The 16,698-nt window shown below is 42.0% G+C and overlaps 1 protein-coding gene across 4 annotated transcripts in view; it reads left to right on the top strand.

The window, feature by feature from the left end:
- Positions 1-708: 708 nt before the first annotated feature.
- Positions 709-16,698, top strand: part of LYST (lysosomal trafficking regulator) — an 86,678-nt gene continuing 70,688 nt past the window's right edge. For 2 of the 4 annotated variants that reach the window (XM_075748738.1, XM_075748741.1), the window contains exon 1: positions 771-897. The gene's annotated coding sequence lies outside the window, so the exon portion shown is untranslated. Of the gene's footprint in view, positions 729-770; positions 898-16,698 lie in introns of those variants that run through there. The other 2 variants (XM_075748740.1, XM_075748739.1) reach the window with 2 other exon arrangements.

The following is a 16,698-nucleotide window of genomic DNA, read 5'->3' as shown; positions in this document are numbered from 1 at the left end:
GGAGGCAGGCAGGGGGCAGGAGGCAGGCAGGAGGCAGGCAGGAGGCAGGGGGCAGGAGGCAGCAGGCAGGCAGGAGGCAGAGGGCAGGAGGCAGGAGGCAGGCAGGAGGCAGAGGGCAGGAGGCAGAGGGCAGGCGGCAGGCAGCAGGCAGGAGGCAGGCAGCAGGCAGGGGGCAGGCAGCAGGCAGGGGGCAGGCAGCAGGCAGGGGGCAGGAGGCAGGCAGGAGGCAGGCAGGAGGCAGGAGGCAGGAGGCAGGCAGCAGGCAGGCAGCAGGCTGCCCATGTGGCACCCGCCGGGCGCACGCGCTGTCACGACCCGAGCCCGGGAGCAAGCGGAGCCGCCGGCTCCAGGCACACTGCGGCGCTTCCAGGAGCGCCCTTCCGCCGCCGCCCCTGCCAGCCCGGTGCGACAGCCGAGGGCCGCGGCGACGGCCGAGAGCCGCCGCCTGCCCGGCCGCCGCCGCCGCCGCCAGCCCCGCACATCTCGCCCGCCGCTCGGGCCGCTGGGGGCGGAGCGTGGCGGGAGTGGGCGGGGCCCCGCGCGCCGAGGGGCGGGTGAGAAGCTGCTCGGGGAAAGGACGCCCCCGCCCAGGGGCATTGCTCCCGCCCCCCGCTCGGCCAGGCGGCGGCGCCGATTGGCTGGAGGTGCGCGCGTGATACCGCCCGCTGCCCACCCGCCCGCCGGTGCTGGCGGAACGACGGCGGCGGCGGCGGGAGCGGAGGAGTCAGGTGGGGCGAGAGGCGGGGCGGACGCTGCGTTGCCAGGGCGACGGGGGCGGGCCGCGCGGCGGGGCCGTGCCGAGCTGGGCCCTCCCGCCATGGACTGCTGGGACGCTGTCAGCGGGATAAGAGCGGAGCGGGCGGCCGGGCGCGCCGGCTCCGGTGAGGCGAGGAACGGGTAAGGGCGGGGTGGGTCCTGCCGCCGCCTCGGGTTGCGGGGGGTCCGCCTGGCGGTGCGGGGCCGAGTGGGAGGCAGGCAGCTCGGCGGGTACAGGCCTTGCTGCGGGTTTCGGCGAGAGGGCGCCCCGCCGCGGGGCGATACCGGCGCCGGAAGCCGCCGTGCGTGGGCCGGGGCGGGCTGTCACCCGGCGCCTGCCGCCTCGGTCGCTGATTGCCGTTGGTGGCTCGGCAGCCTGGCGGGCGCGGCCGCGGGGGTTGTGGGAGGCGGAAGAAGCAGCCGCCGGTGGCGCAGGCGGGGCCCTGCCCGCCCCGAGGCTCCCTGGGGCAGGGGCCGGGCCGCGGTGGCCGCGGCGGGAGGGAAGGGGGGGATCCGCTCCGGGGCCCTCGTGTTTCTCAGGGGCGGGAGTCGGGGCTTGGCTCCGTGAATTTGGTGGCTTTGTGCGGGGCGGTGTGTCGTCCGGAGTGCTTCTTCCGAACGTGTGGCCTCCGCTTTTACCGAAAGGCGACATTTAATACTCCGTGTGCGTGCGGGGTCGTGTTCCGTTCCTTCCCGTGTTACCGGGATGCGGCGGGCTGTGCTCTGCCCTGTGTTTGTGCAGAGCTGGAGCACAAAGCCTTGCTGCCGACAGGGCGTTTGTTGGAGGTGGGAGATAACCATTGACGAAAAGCAAATGTGGGCTGTTCGCGGAAATGCGATAATGGTGATGGACGTGGAGTACAACAGTTGCAGCACTTCAGCACCTGAACTATGCTTTTTTTTTTAAAAAAAATATTTTTAATCTATTAAAAGGAGTGGACAGAGGAGCAATGAGAACTCTTCTAGATGCTCTCTGAGCATGGGGAGAATGTGTGAAGATGCTCCTCTGAGGGGAAAAAAATTCTAATAATTGGACATTACCTGATATCCCCAAATGAACTAAAGAGCTGCCTTTTATTTACCTATACAGTGAGACAGAAGGCAAGGAAAGCAGGTGTGTCACGGGAAGTGAGAATAAACCTTCTGGTATAAGAGAAAGCAGAGCAACTGAGGAAGTTCAGCAAGAGGGTCGAGCAACCTGGTCTAGTGGAGGGTGTCCCTGCCCATGGCAGGGGGGTTGGAACTAGATGGTCTTTAACATACCTTCCAACCCAAACCATTCTGTGATTCTATGGCTGAACGTGGTGGCCTAGGAGTTGGAAAAGCATCTGAATATGGTTATAAATGGGAACTATCTAGACAAGAAAATCTGGATGGGAGACTTTTCCCTTTTTAGTTGTAGTGCCACATGAACCAGACCTGAATGTGTTGATAAGGATCTAGAGAAACTTGGAGTTAGTGACACGAGCTTGTGTCACTAAGGGAATCATACTGTTCCCTATGAGGTGGTGGTAGAAAAACCAGTAAAGAGATCTGTTTTAGTCATGTGTATCATAATCTTATTCTAGGTAGCAGAAAAAAAGATGTCTGGAACATTTAACCCTTCCTGAAGGAAGAATCTGAATTTGCTTGCTTGCTTGGACAAGACACCATTTTTTGCCTTTAAGTGTAGGCTCACAGACCAATAGTGCAAAGACTAATGTATCCTTTTAGACTTTAGAAAAATCTGTAGTGGCTCTGAGAGTTTCTGGTGGACATTTAAAATAGAGTGAATGAAGAATGATAATGTTTTCATATATTGTTATAGATAAGAGAAAATCTGCTTTTTCTACGGTATTTTAATTTTACTCTTCTTTCTTCCTCATTGTGCTTTGGACAGAGAATCTTGCAAGCTAAGAGCAAGTAGCTTTCAATGCCTTACTTCTGAAACCAAAGTTAATAGTAATAGAGACTTCAGGAAGTCAGTCATCACTTGGTTTGTAAGAGTCTATAAAGATTTCTTAAGAGGAGTTTTTTTAATGTCACTCCCTTCCTGCTTTCCCTCTCTCCTTCCCCCATTTTTTTTCTTTAAACCATGCTCGCAGACAGCTTTCTATTAAAAATGTTTAATTAATCGTAAGATGTTTTTCTGTTAGGTTAGTAACCATTTAATTAATGCTTCTTAAATGCTTCTTTTGTTTTGTCCTTTCTCTTAGTCCCTGCTAGGTTTTCCATGTACCTCCAGATCAGTTTTTAGTACAGCTTAAGACAATAAGAAAAGAGACTGTAAGCACCTAGAACAATAGCATAGGATCTGTTGGAAAATAAGACACTTGATATGTAAACATTAGAAAAGAGAAACTGCATTCTTAACACTTACTAAAAGATGTTGCTGCTTTTATATAGTTTTCTTTACAGTTAAGCTCAAAGAGCTTAAGTAAATACTATGAAATATGAACACACACTTCAGGAAGCTATCAGTTCTGTATTTTTATTGTTAGCAATTTCTTTACTAGACATTGGTGCATTCTTATTAATATACAATTGTACACCCTTGCAGCTTATGCGGGGATCTAACTTCATTCATATTTGAAGAATTTTTCCATTGTCATGGTGGTCTCCTTTCAAATAAGATAACATTGCACATAGAGGAATTCTGAACAAAGCTGGTTTTAATACTTGTCTTTTGCGGGTAGAAGAGAGCAGAGGGAACATATTATTTTGTAAGAGGATTCTGTTACACCAGGAGGCGCTTGATGTCCTGAACACACTTGCTTGTCCTTTGTGGGTGAATTTAAGTTCTTTGGAGTGAACAGCCATCTTTGACAAGACCTCACTAATATCTTTTTTTATTCCTTTTTGAGGAGATGTCAGGCCCCGTGGGCTTCCTTAGTGAAGAACTGTAGTAGCTGTTGCCTGAGATGCCACTGCTTCATATTGTTGATTCAACTTTAAGGTCATCTTTTTTTGTTATGTTTGTTGGAAAAAGTTGTAATATGCAGTAGAGGGAGGGCTGTATATACATATGTCTGGGATTACTTTGATTCTTGGTTTCTTTTCCAGTTGAGAGACAGTTGTGAGAATGTCAGTTACTCTGGCAAGTCATTGCTTGATGAAGATTCATAGGCCTTTAGATAGAATCAAGTAATTCAGCTGGTGGCATGGGAGCTATCAGCTCCTGCAGTAGCACTGATCTGGAGATGATATACCTGTTTTTAGTTTGGGACAAGATCAGGTAGAAGAGATTGGTGGTTGCTTCTGTTTTGTTGCTTGGACTGATTTGTCTGAGCTGGCTGAGCTGATTGAGCAGCTTGTTACTGCTGAAGGGAGAGATCTTCTGCCTGCCTTCTTCCCTTTGCTGACAGTGGCAACTGCCTGATCCCTCCACGTGGCAATTCAACAAAAAAAAAAGCTGAAAAAAACTAGTTTTCTGCAAACCTGTGGAGATGAGTCACATCAAGAAGGAATTGGATGAGTGCAGTGCTGGAGGAAGAGGAAGGGAAGAGTTGCTGGGGAAGAACAGAACCACCTTCTTGCTAGTCATGAGTTGTCAGGTGGGCTAAGCTGTCTTATTTAACTGTTCCCTAGCTGCTCCTCAGGAGGTGGGGGCTTTCGCTTAGACTTAATAGAGTGTCTGCTTCAGCTGTCATGGTCATTTGAGAAGAACTACTAAAGCAGCATGGTATGTACTAGATCCAGATTTTCTTTTCCTCTGTTCAGATTCAGGTCTTGCATTTGAATGTATCTTTCAGGACTTGTTGAAATTAGTGCATGGGAATGTCTTACCCCCAGATAAAACACTCTCTACAGAAGTGATACTGGAGTGTGTGAAGGGGAAGGGAAAGGAGAAAAAGATGCTGTGTGTAGTCTTGACGTTTTTCTTGCTGTAAGCTATTAGCTCTTTATGGTTCATCTTTGCAGCCTGGGATCTGTTTAAAATCCCATTTTTCTGGGAAGTTGGAGGGATTTTGTACTGGTAGAGTAGAAGTGTGAGTCTTGCTAATATGATTTTTAGGTAACTACACTGTGCTCTTTGTGAAGATACAGCTCAGATCTGATGCTGAGTGTGAGAGCAAGATGGATCAAGATTAAATGCAAAATTTGTTAACTTATGTATGTTGAAGAAGGGATAGGTATGTAGCGCTGTGATCAATGTAGTGAAGTCCTGGAACAGTGCTATATCTTAGTACCTGTAAGTGCTGAAACTTCTATTGTATCTTTGTTCTGGATATTTCTCTTAAGTTCCACTGGCTTTTTTAGTCGCCACTGCAGATTTAATATTTCGTCTTCTGCAGCTGAGGTATTTTGTGGTTTTGGTGTGTTACAGAAGAGCAGGGCTTCCACTCTTCTGCTTCTCTGACTTTATTTCTTAGTCTCACTACTCACTGCTGCCTACTGTTACTGTGGGTGGGATTTTGCAGTGGTCACACAGTGGATAAGCACTGAAAGGGTTGTCTTCTGCACTTCTGAGCTTTTGTAGTTCACTGCAGGCATACCTGTGACTCTTGTGTTTATATTAGGTTTTCGAGCCATGTGGAGTTGAGGCACTGTGAGAATTACTCTTACGTTGTGAAAGAGCTTGTCTGCACTTTCTGGATAATTTGAAAGGCGGGAAGTGGAGGGCAAAACTGGTGAATGGTGGTTTGTGAAAGATGGTGGAAGACTAGTGTCTGTTAGGCTGTGTCTATGTCAGAGTGGTTGAGCAAGCATCTGACAATCTCAGCTAATCCTCACGTTCATGCATTCATTGCTCTCTTTTCCTGCACCCAGAAAGTTGAGCTTCTTGACTTTCAGTTAAAAGCATCACCATGCTCCATGGAAAAGTATGGGAGCATGAGGAACTGAATGTGAGGTGGGAGGAGAGAGTTTCTGGTTCTTCAAACTTCTGACAGTAAAGAAAAACCTTTCTGCTTTCCCAAGAGAAAATTGGGAAGATGAAATACAAGAAGGAATTACCATCAGGTAGTGCCAAATGCAAGGCTTCACTGGAAGCATTAAAACTGATGTTAACTTTGTCCAGTTTTATTTCAGCAAATGCCTGACTTCATTTATTCCTCTCTAGTGTTGTGGAGGCATTTACTGAAGATTTGTGTTCTTGGCAGGGGTAAATGGCCAAAAGCATCTAACTAGATCTGTTAACCTCAGTAAGTAACTGATTTGGATAGGCTTTAATGTATTAACCAGATGAGGAATGAATAACAGAAACAGCAATCTGAAGGGATGAATAGTTCTCAATGTCTTAATTCTGGAAAACAGTGAATTAGTAAGGAAAATATTTAAGACTTAAGGAACTATTCCTGATGGTTCATAATTGTGTGGAGGAACTGGTTAAAGTCCAGCAATATACTTTCATTGTAACATTTCAAGAGTTGAAATTTGTCCAGTTTTGATTCAGTAATTTTAACAGACACTGAAATAGTCTTAAAATTAACCAAAAAATGCAAGTCTTTCACCTTCCTATTTTCTTTCTATTGGGAGGCAAGAGAGCTTAACAGTCTTGATTCCAAAGAATTGAGAGCAAACATTCTGATGACTTGCTACAGAGAAAACAAAGCAAAAGCCCCTAACTGTAAAACTTTGTGTGCTGCCTGAGGTACATATTTATCTTTGTATTTCTTGCATCTTTTGATTATAAGGGGGGGATTTGAGTCACTGAAGAGTGTGTGGTTTCATTGCTCATTTGTATGTTTCAATTAAGAAAAGATCAAAGAAAAGCAGAATTTCCTTTGCGTCTGGATATACAGAAAAAGTGCTGTGTGTGGGGTCTTTCAACTCCAGAAGGCACTCCTAATTAATCTAGAACTATTTTTAGAAACCTAAATTACTTCTGTTACAAGGTCAGTTTGATTACTGGAGTCCTGCTAAATCCCTAGCATTTGCAGAAAAAAAAATCATATGATGTTTGATTACTGAAAATGCTACTTGGCTATGTACGTAGCCTTCATCTAGCACACTTCTTTCATCTCCCTGTCTCTCAGCAGTGTGAAATCTTGTTTGTGTGTGCATGTGTGATAGATGTCTGTAGTTCAAGGACTTCTTAAACATAAAGTTTGGCTATTTTTTGTGTTGTGGATGGATTTAGTTTTCTCCAGTGGTTCAGGATTTTCTTAAATATTTGTCTATCTAGTAATAGGTATACTGAGAAACTTAATACTCTTAGTCGTTATTATGTGAAATTAAGGATAATTAGCGATTATAGTTTCTCTATTGGAGTCTATACTGCTTAATTTAAACAGCACTCAGCAAGATCAGTCAACTTCAAGAATAAAATGAAATCCTAGCAGTTCCTCATTTGCATTCCCACTGGAGGAAAAACTACCTGAAGTGAGATGTTATGAGAGTCCTTTTGCCTGTAGAACTCTTGATTGTTGACTGGGTCTTCTGGGGCTAGTTCAGTGCACAGCTGGAACAAATACCTCTGTGCTGTAAAGCCTGGGAGAAGTACAGGGTCTGCTTCCCTAAAGCAACCAAAACTGTTAGCACTTTGTAAAGAAGCTAGTAGATGGAGATTAGCAGGAATAAGTGTCTGAAACTCTCAGATATTTAGGTAAATTATTTTTTTAATACCACCCTCAGAATTGCTACCTGCTATTTTGTCTGCATCTAATTACTAATAGAAAACATGGATTTCACTGACAAGTTTTAAAGTCCCAGAAGCAGAATTAATCTTCTGCCCATTAATGACCTCTTTTTACACTCTCATCATGGACCTTCCCCTCTTATTTAACTGCTCATAGTCGACACAATGCCAAAATTTATCTTAAGCACTTTACTTTCTTGTTTTAATCCTCTAACTACTAAGCTTTCGTTTTCAGGAATAGACTTTATTCATTCATATCCCTTCAGCAAGAGTGCCTCAAGATACTGCTCAACTTTTTTTGCCTCTTCCATCTCTCTGAGTATTAGTTCAAACAAAATTTATAATCTTATAAATTACAAAGATTTGTATGGTACTCCAGACCATGAATTTAAGTGGTACATTTGTTTAAAATAATCCCCAGGTAGATGCAATGTGGTCTGTGTACTTGTGTGGTCATGACTACAGCATTTTTCCCAATTGTACTAGAGACCATACTGTCTACCATACTGCAGATTAATGTAAGAGGGTATTCTGCCTGGTCTTGCAGGGCTGGTCTGTGTAGGCTTTTTACTGTAGAGGCCCTGAACTTCCAGTTTGGCATCTGTAGTAGACTGCTTCTTTCCTTTCACTTTACACAGTCTGCAGAGGTTAGTCTTGATCTTTAGAGTTAGTCATTGGTCATTACCGTGCAACCCTGCCTGTCAAAGCTTGCTTTCTAGTCTGTTTTGGGAATAAGTATCAAACCTTTAGCTTGGAAGAAGATATTTAGGGGGATTACCTATTTTAATGTGGGGAAGAACTTGTTAGCACTCTGAGTAGTGTTCAGAACAAGGCTCACCTGGAAGTTATACCATTTCAGCCTTTTCACTGCTGAATGTTTTATGGAAGATCTTAATCCTTCAGTTTTCTTTTGGAAGAACTTTCTGGTCTTTCATAGCTCAATTTCTACATAGATTCTGTCTTCTGGTGGAATATTTGTCAGTTCCTTCACAGTTCCTTACCATGTGTTTATTACAGCTGTCCTCTGGCACTTCAGATAAGATCTGGAACAGATCCTTGTCTTCATCTCTACTAACAAAGCTTGTCTCTAGCATTTTCATGGTATTGGTAACAGCCTGGTGTTATTTTGCTTCAGCGTGTTTTAGTTGGTTCCCCTGATAGCGAACACATTTGTTTCTAACATGGTTATTGTTGCAATGATTATCTCTGAAGGCCCTCAGCTTTCCCTCTTCTAAGGAATGTTTATTCTGTGTGCCTGCATGCACTGGTCTGAAATATGCAAATTTTAAATGAACTGGTTTGGATTTAGTGTGGCTAACAGCTGTATTGTAGTTACTGACTTTAAAGCACAAACTAAGCATAAACATGAGCATAGTACATGTTCTGGGTTACGCATTACTTGAGTGTAGGTGGTTGTTTGAAAGCCTGTCTTTCATTAGTGCTGATTTTGTAGATGAATCATCACTCATCTTTTAACTTGATTTCAGGCTTAACAAGAATGCATTCACAGGTGTTTGATGTTGTTTGACTAAATAAAATTCCATGTTGTGTTGAGAAGCTGTCCCAAAGCAGGTGTGTAATAAGCAGCTAGCCTGTGGGATTCTTTGCCATTAACTCTGTCTTGATGATAGTTAATCCAGACTCAAAAGGAAGAAATTGTTGATAAGCTGCTAACTTGTAAAGGAGATACAGATCTTCATAGCTCAAGGCAGAACCCGGTAACAACCTGCTGAATTTTAGCAAGAACTTTACTAGCATTGATCACTTAATCTCTGGTGCCTTCTTCTTAGCACGCAATTGGTATTGTATTGCTCTGTTCCATTATGACAGCTCGTATTGGTTGTTATTACAGTGAACACTTCTTAACTTTGCCCTAAAGACTCTTAATCTCATCTAATATTTTTTCCAAATAAGGGTTGGATATGTCAAGTAGATATTTATATACAGAAGATCTAGGGCAAGAGATCAAGAGATAAAACCAAAACATTAAAACGCGATATTTTTCTGCAAACAGATTTTCCCTTCCCTCTTCTTATATGATGGTACCAGTATTCAAAGTTTTGGATAACGCTTGTTGTACAAGTAGACAGTTGGCACTTAATTCTAGTGTCCAAGGTAATAGTATGTTCCAAGAAGAAAATATTAAGCATGAATAGGGTTTGCTGGTGCTATATGTGTTAAGTTTAACAAATTCACTTTTTAAGCATCTTGAAATTACAGCAACATAATAAACTCTACTTGTAAAAGTCCTGTTGTGAGTTAAACAGGTAATACAAATCAGGTTTTTTGCAAGTAGACTTTAAAATGATGAAGAACAAATCATGACATGAATTCTTCACAGGCAAGAAGAACAAGAAGCTGTGGTTTAAGTTAAGTGTTAATGAAATTATATTCGTTTTTCACTGCTGTGAATGTTTCCGTAGCTTATGATGTACCAAAAGTTGCATCAAAAGTCACTGAGTTGACCTTAACAAGATGTTCTTAAAATTACTCTTGTCACAAAGTAGACCAATTAACTAAATTAGGTAAAGTTGCTATACAGAATTATGCTAGGGATTTAATGTAAGACATGGAAAGCTATTGTCCATGTCCCAGAAGGTATTAGCTTGCAGATGTGGTGTGAGTGAGGACAACTAACACTTTAGAGGAACTAGGATGAGATGGGGATGTTAGCCTTCTCATTCTCTAAAGCTTGCTACACTTGAGCTATATGTAGTTTGGCCTCTACTATACTTTAGTACAGACTTTTCTGTGTGTTCTCTCCCTGAATTGTGAGGCCCTGATAGGCCAGGGCTGTTGCTGAAATACTAAGTTTTGCCAGTAGCTTCATCATGATGGGTGTCAGAAGTAGAATATTCATTCTAAACATAATTATTAAGGTTTTAACCTTTGGAATTACAGACCTCTAAAACATGATACAAACTGCATATGCTCAATTTTATTTGTAGATCTGTGGGGCATTGCTTATATGTGGAAAAGTCTGCAATTAATTTGCATGTGAGCTGGTTTCCTGTTGGGGCACTCAGCTCTTGTATCACCTGCTCTTTTCTTGCCCAGTTCTCTCTTCTGGTTTTGGTAGTCCTTGTTTGGTCAATCTTTTTAATGCAGTTTGTTATACCTTAATGTTGTTCTGGCCTTGGTTTCCAGTCCCCTGTGTGCTGCTACTAGTTACAGTCTTTATATAGTCAGTGACAGCTAATAAATTAGAATCTTGCTCTTTTGAGTTGATAGTCTCTATTGGCCTTGTAGGACAGGCTTATGCACTTCAGGACCGTTAGTAGGTTAGTGGAAACACTAAGAATGTAAATCAGTTCATTTAATGGAAGTAATGTCCTAAGATTGTACTTTGGAAACTGTTGAACAGGAAAACTGAATTGTAGGTAAATGGGAGGTTTTTTTAGTTGTATGTAAACATGAATATTGTCTATATTAATCTGTTATACCTTTCTGAGTTGGGCTTCTATCATTTGTTCAGAGCTGTTGTTACTAATAACTATGCTAGAGAAAAGTGAGATTCTAGAAATAGTCATGCTGTTGGGGAGAGCAGACTTCATGCTGATGGGGAGAGCAGACTTCATAGAATCACAGAATGGTTTGGGTTGGAAGGGACCTCAAAGATCCTCTAGTTCCAAACCCCTGCCTTGGGCAGGGTACACCATCCACTAGACCAGGTTGCCCAAAGCCCCATCCAACCTGGCCTTGAACACTTCCAGGGAGGGGGTAGCCACAACTTCACAGTGAAGAATTTCTTCCTAATAGCTAATCTAAATGTGCCCTCCTTCAGTTTAAGGCCATTACCCCTTGTCCTGTCACTGCCTGCCCTTGTAAACAGTTCCTCTCCAGCTTTCCTGTAGACCCCCTTCAGGTACTGGAAGGCTGCTATAAGGTCTCCCCGGAGCCTTCTCTTGTCCAGGCTGAACAACTCCAGCTCTCTCACCCTGTCTTCAGAGGTGCTCCAGGCCTCGGACTGTCTTCATGGCCCTCCTCTGGACTTGCTCTAACATCTCCATGTCCTTCTTGTACTGGGGACCCCAGAGCTGGATGCAGTACTCCAGGTGGGGTCTCACAAGAGTGGAGTGGAGGGGGAGAATCCTCTCCCTTGACCTGCTAGTCACGTTTCTTTTGATGCAGACCAGGACATGGCTGGCTTTCTGGGCTGTGAGTGCACATTGCTGGGTCATGCTGAGCTTCTTGTCTACAGACATCCCTAAGTCGTCCTCCTCAGGGCTGCTCTCAATCCATTCCCTGCCCAGCCTGTAGTTGTGCTTGGGATTGCCCTGACTCATGTGCAGGACCTTGCACTTGGCCTTGTTGAACTTCATGCAGTTCACACAGCTGGCCCACCTCTGAAGCCTGTCAAGGTCCCTTAAATGCTTATGGGTCAGAATATATCACAGGAACCAGATTAAAGTCTAGCAAACACATTTTAAGTTAACTTTGAAAAAATATGCAGACTACATTTGGGAAGTGTAGTCTGGAACAAACTTTGCACCCAAAGAAATTACCCATGGGTTTAATTTCCAACTGTCAAAAAACACAGGCCTGAAAATACATAGCAAATAATAATTTGGGGGTGAGGAAAGGTTTGGGGTTTTTTCCCCTCACTGACCTCACGTTCAGCATGTTGCACCACAGGTCTGGGTCTCAGACAGTTCCAGAGATGTCATTCTTCTGATTAAGTTGACCTGCCTGTACAGGTAGTGCCACTTTGTATATCTCTTGGTGCCTGTAGCCTTGGGTATGTTTGCTAATTATAGGTTTGCTGGCTTGTTTATATATATATATTCAATAGGTATTTTGGAAAGTGCGTGTTTCTTTAATTTGGCCAAATCTAGCATAACATTTGTCTGATCTTGTTTGCTTTTTTCCTTGACAATCCTCGTCTACAACAGAAAAGGCTAGTTTAGCCATCCATGTCACAGTGTTTCCTGACCATATACAGTATGAAAATATTTTTATTTCTTTAAGTACTATTTTTTCAGAAACCACAGATAATATTATTCCTTAGAATTCTGTATTTTTTTCAGTGTAAGATATAATGCTTTTACATCTACTTAGTGGTAGAAATTTTCTAATTCTCGGCTTGTATAAACACTGAGCTTCATGGATTAAATTTTAATACCTAGGCAGCAGAACATAAGTAGACTACATACTTATAGGAGGCTTAAGATAGTTGTAGAAGCAGGACTCTCAGACTTTGGGCATTGCAAGACATGTAGGTGAGGTGGGAGTTAAATATACTTTTGATTTTACATAAAAAAAAATTATAAAAGATTATACATACATAAACACACTTGTATATACTGCAACACCATTGCTCTGAAGATCTCAACGTACTTTTCAGTGTTCATTAAAATAATACTTGTTTACCATCTTGTGACCTTGACACACTTTTCCCTGGTTAGTTAAAAGGACAGTGCATGTGTTATTTATCCAAAAGTACTAAGCATTTTTATTTTTCACTCTCTTTCTTTATTCTGAGGAAAGACACTCTGAATAACTTGTTTGGAAATAATATTGATCTAGTGGGTTACGTAGAAGACTAAAAGCTAGTTACTGAAATCTTTGATGAAGTAAAGGACTTGGTTAGAAGTACAACTGTGCCAAGAAAATTGACTTCTACCTGCAGTCTTATGATAAATTTGTTATGTTAAGAGGTTGCTTTTCATGTGCAACCTAATGGCTGGAGCAACACTGACTTAGTATGTTTTAATAGGTTGTCTGCTTCTGCAACCCCAAATAGTTAATAAATAGTAGCAAAGGACAGAGCAGAAACTGGTTGGAAGTGGAGTAAGTAGGAGGTCTTCTGCAGAGCTGAAGCGTTGTCTGGTATGTCTGTTTTGAGAATGAACCAAACTTGAAGTGTCTTGTTTTTGCTCTTGTTTGCTCATGTGTTTGAATATCAGGGAGTTGTTGGATGGTTAGCAAATGTTCTCTGCCTTTTATAAGCTATGCTTTTGGCTGACTGCCTTGCATTGGTAAAACAAGGCATCAAAGCGTCTCAAGTTTTCTGTTGGTGCTCTGCTTGAATTGCAGATACCTGTTCTCTTAAAGGTTTGTGTGTTGCTGCTGCTGCTGTGTAACCCATTTTGGCAGTGTCATCTAGGTATTTGTTTCTAGCCAGTTTAAAGTTTTGTGTGATATCAAAAGGACAGAAAAGGAAGAATGCTGATTTCAGTGACACGTGAGTTTGAGGCTTTATGTGCATAGGATTCCCTTAGTTTAATTGTTTAAAAAATTTTTAAAACAGAAGGCAATGAAATTGGTGTCTGATACTAACAACATAAACTTACTTTCTGTAATAAACCTGGCAATTGATGTTACAATTGCCAAAGCCTATTAAGGAGTGTCTTAGTGTCAGTAAACTGTCCGTGCTCTTCATTATGCATGTTGTCCTCTAACAGAAGCCTGAGCTTTAAATTTAAAGTTTAACCCCAAAGTAAATGTGATTAAAGTAATTATTGATGTAATCACATTAATGTTAAAATCATTGAAGAGGTCACAAGCGCGTTCTCCAGAGCATAAATGTTAAGTACAAGCAATGAGGCTGGGACAAGTAATTTGCTAAATGTTGCATTTATTGGCCTGTGGTGACTCATATTCCCATATACTTTATGCTAGAGAATGGATAAAAGGGCTACAAGTTTTGAACTGAAGGCCAGAAATAACTGGATTGTACAATGGCTGATAGAAATTACACTTTTTTCAAAGTGTTAATTTTAAAAATTAACACTTAAAAATGCAGCTTCATTACTTAAAAGGACTTGCAGCTGTGCTATACCTGGTCAACCTCTGTCTCTTATCTGAAATGGAAAACTAGGGAAGGTAAATTAACAACTACAGGTAGCTATACATTCTCTACTTATCTTTATATGATCTGTAAAATAGCTTCTCCTAAGTTTATTTTTCTTACGAGATTGGCAATCACTCCTTTAGTGCGGTAAGATACTTATATAACCTGGTAGACAGGACTGCTTTTATTGAAGATAACACAGTGAGCTACAGGAAATTAAGGCTTGCAGGTGGCTCCTACGTGCCATGCCTTATGTATGTTATCACTTTGTTTTACTCAGGCACTCAAGTCTAACTATGCAGCTGTGTGAACAGCACCCAGCAGCATGTTCATTTTGGACTGATATAACTATTTACTAATGAGCAATCTGAGGGAATTTATTGATATCTACTTCACAAGAAATAGAGGTGGCTTAAGTAGTTCCTTTATTGCTAGTATTATAAAATTAACATTTAAAACCTCCCTTAAAAAAAAAAGTCTCTAGTAAGGGTAGTCTTTATGAAATATGATAATCATTCTTCTAGAGGGTGAAATGGAATTTAAGAGTGATATTTCCGCCCCCACCCCCCCACTGGCTAGCCTTGTGAAGCCCTGATGCATTGTGTATTCCAAAACTAAGTGTCCCATTAAGACTGTACACAGCAGTGGTGAACTGAGATTCTGCTAGGTTTCTTTCTGCTCTCTTATGGCTTAGTTCATGTGTGATGTTTTAGGTTTTGGGGTTTTTCCCTAGTTAAGGTGACATCTCTGAAGTCTAAATAGAGGTGAAGGCACTCTACCTCAGTGCAGGTGTTTTCTGTAGCATCTGCTTCCATATTACCAGGCACCACAGTAGTTAAAGATGTGTCACTTTAAACAAAAGAAAAATTCTGCAGTAGAGTAGTTCCTACTTAAAGCAAACTGGCTGGCATGCTTTATCGGAGTAAGATGAAATGCTACGCTGTGTAGGGTGTAGTATCATCGTAGCACAATCTGCAACAGAAAGGTGACAAGCAAGCTGAAACTTTAGAGTGGGAGTGGATTTGTCTTTAAAAACAAAACAACCCCCCCAAAAACACCTCTGCAGAATGTTTGCTATATTACAGCATCAGCAGAGCAAGTTGTTCACTGAGTTGTTCTTTGAAAGGTGATGTGCTTGAAGTGTTCAAATCACTTGTCAGGAAATAAATATGAAAGGGAAGGAGGTTGTCTGTGCATATGCAGCTCTTTTTTTTTTTTTTGGAAGCTTCTTAATTATTTTTCAGTTCTCCTTGTATTGTTCTTTCTAGCTTCAAGATGGGATGAATAATGAGGTTATATCTGAAACTGTTTCCAAAGACATGTTTGTGCTCTCAGTCTGTTTCAGAACTTAATTGCAGAAAAAGAAATAGGTATGACTGAGAAGTAGCTAGCAACTGAGTAGTAGTTGTTGGAATGAGTCTTAAAAGAAGTGCTTCCATCACAGTATCTCTTTACAATTTTTTCTGCACTGTAGAATGAGGGCATCTTAATTCCTTACCAATTATATATTAAATTCTTGCATTAAGAAGACATGCTTGATGTCTTTTTACATTAGCATAGAATTGTTTTGGTTGGAAAAGACCTTTAAGATCATCACGTCCAACTGTTAGCCTACTGCTGCCAAGTCCATCAACAAAATAGTACTTTATCTTGCCAGAGATGTTGAGAATTCACCCTTTTGCTAGAATACACCAATATATGTTAAATCCATGTAACAGTACAAGCAATGCAGGAAACTTGGAGGCTGAAGTTTCAGATGGAAGGACACTAAAACATGATGAATGGCATATTTTTACATGTTCCAATAAAGTCTGGTACAATTGCAAAATTGTTAGCTGCTTAACCTATTCAGTTACAATAAACTGAATGTTAGCTGTATAGCAGAATTGCTTTTCTGTGAGGCTGTGGATGAAATGTGTTGTTCCCAAGCGCTCAAAGGGGCGCAGATTATTAGGAGCCTGCCCTAGGGAACCTACGGTGTTTCTCTCCTCCCTTAAGGAAGTCTTTCATGTAATGTTCCTGCTAGTCACAATTTTAAGCTTAAAGTTGATTTTTTTAAATTTAATTGCCACCTGAGAATACTAAAATAATGAATGTAGTCTTTTTCTTCTTTCTCTTTTCTCATCCCCATCTTTTTTCTCCCCATAATAAATTAATTGTGGATGAGCACCCACCTAGAGACCTTCGTAGTTGAATGTTTGAGGCTTTTCTTGGTTACTACGCTTTGCATTCCCATCGATAGCAAATGCATTTTTGGCTTTTTTGCCATATCTAGAGAATGAGTTTTAACACTTAGACTAGCTTGTAACTGGAGTACCCTGATTTGTGGATGCTTCAGTAAATGTGGGTTTGGACAGTACATCTCTGTATATGCCTGATGTGCCAGTGAATGTAAGTTCTGAGAATTTTAGGGCTTTGTTAGAAACTAGACTCAGTTAAAATATACTCAATGGCACCAAACACAAATATTATGAAAAAAATTATATAGTTTAAAAAATTGGGAGTTAACTATAAGGGAGACTGTTAAGGAGCCCTATTACCATTGAACGGCTGAATAATTAGCACTGGTTCAAGAATTGAAAATGGTAGC

Source organism: Balearica regulorum, chromosome 3 (assembly GCF_011004875.1).
Source record: "Balearica regulorum gibbericeps isolate bBalReg1 chromosome 3, bBalReg1.pri, whole genome shotgun sequence".
Classification (NCBI taxonomy): Eukaryota; Metazoa; Chordata; class Aves; order Gruiformes; family Gruidae; genus Balearica; species Balearica regulorum.
This window is presented reverse-complemented; position numbering and strand designations above follow the sequence as displayed.